Source organism: Entamoeba invadens, assembly GCF_000330505.1.
Source record: "Entamoeba invadens IP1 unplaced genomic scaffold scaff_1105074726271, whole genome shotgun sequence".
In the NCBI taxonomy this organism is placed as follows: domain Eukaryota; phylum Evosea; order Mastigamoebida; family Endamoebidae; genus Entamoeba; species Entamoeba invadens.
Genome location: NW_004191655.1, coordinates 16,801 through 19,025, shown reverse-complemented (window position 1 = coordinate 19,025; position 2,225 = coordinate 16,801).

Below are 2,225 nucleotides of genomic sequence, written 5' to 3'. Positions count from 1 at the left end.
ACAAATATATTTCAAAGTTTGTTTCAAACAACCACTTCCACTTAAAGCTTATATCTTTGTTCTGAGTCGTTTGATGACTATTGCATTATAAAGTTTCTTGGATTTTTAAATGATCTAAGCAATAAACTTTATTGTGTTGCCTATAGTTTAAACACCAAAAAGGTGTTGTTGTATGTTATTTTAAATCGACTGTAAATAAATAATATATTCGCTTCAAAACATCAAAAAATCAAACATAACTTTATTATAATTAAAACGTGTCATTTTGTTTATATTTCATGTTAACCCTTAGAAAACGGCGTTTTCAATTATTCACATAACAAATTTATCAACACGATTAAACGTTTTAATAAATTAATAACAGATATACAATATTGTATATACAAATGTAATTGATAAATATAATTTACAGTTGAATAATGATTTTTAATGGCATTGTTATTCTAAAGTATTGATTGTAACTTTTGTGTGATTATTTGACATTTTGTTGAAACAACAAAAAATCAAATATAAACAATTGTTATTTATTTCATTGTGTAACTACTTATATGTCCTCAATTTTCATTCAACAGATTTTGTTTATAATTACATATAAGTAAGACATAATATACAATTATTTTTTCTTAACTATCGTTTTATCATATCAAGAAATCTATTTTTGTTTATAAATTTACTTCCACTATGATAAATTGTAATATTATTAACCTGAAAATAATTCAACATAGTATTAGAAGTTAATCCAGATTCATCATAAAATCTTAAGTTGTTAATTTTACAATTACTATCTCGAAGTGTGTTAAAAATTATTAATAACGAGTCAATATTTTTATTGTATATTGAGAAGACATATAAATATTTTGTGTTGATATTTATGATGAATGTTATAAAAACCCCAAATAAGTTTGGAGGTGAGAGATGACCTACATATACTACTTCCATTGAAGGTAATCCAGATCAACTTTTAAATGATTTTCTTCATACACTATATGGTGATTGCAATTCTTCGAATATACCAATTGAAAATACACAGTACGATGAACAAATAAAACAATTGAAGTCCAATGAAAATAATGATGTGATAAATGATGTTCAAAATAATGTAAATAACGATATAAATGTTATAGAAGATGAAGAAGCTCCTGTATTGTACAATCTGTATGAAGATTGTGAGGAAACGGATTTTGGTCCAGACGATTTTGCTAATGAAGAATTAAACAAAGAACTTACAAAAGCAAAAATAGAACAAAACTCCAAAATAACTCAACATGATACACATATTTTTGAAACTATAAATACATTATTACAAAAAACAAAGAAACACAATAAGTCGCAGTTTCCTTTATACATGTCAAATGGTATAAATAAAAAAGTTCAACTTTTGTTGGGGAAGAAGTTGGCTTCTTTTTCAAAAACCGTTACAGCTGCAAAACTTCGTAAAAAGTTTATTGTAAATCTTTTGGTCATTTTTCTGCAATGAATCTGAGTTGTAATCAATGCGCGATAATGTTGAGTCTGATAAAGACTGTATTAATGTGTTGTAATGTTTTAGAAAATATACTGAATATTTATATTTCTAGTAAGACCATTCAAAGGAAAATGGCGTCTGTCGGTTAAGCAACAAGAAATGAACTGAAAAAAATTGCGGCAAATTGTTATGGCTATTATTTGATTGGTAATACAATGAAATATAATGGTGAAGGCACCATGTCTTTGTATGGAAGGTTCCTTACAAAACAATTTGAAATAAAAGTTGTTAAAATAAAAGTGGGTGCATTTTGGGGAGCCGGAAATGCCGAAAATTTGGCCAATTGGATTATGTTAGTACTCAAAGACATGGAGATACCATTAGACTTACTAAGGGGGTATTGTTGTGATGGTTTGATGTTGGACTCAGCTTTGGTAATGGAATAACTGGTATACTTGCACGCAAGTTAACACCAAATTTAAGACCATTATATAATCACAATTATTGTATATTTCATAAATTTAATGTTGCGACAGAAAGGACCTTTGACTTTGGAGATATGGTAATGATCAAACAATTTTTAGTTAAAATGACAACAGAACCAATCAGAAGAAGATGGAAAACCGAACTTCAAAAGGAGAATCTTTGGAAAGCTTTGTTAAAAATTCCGCAATATTCCACCACGCGTTTCCAGTTTGTTGCTCTTATCACAAATATGTTGTTCGAGTGTTTTTCTCCGTTACAAAACTTTTTTGATGGC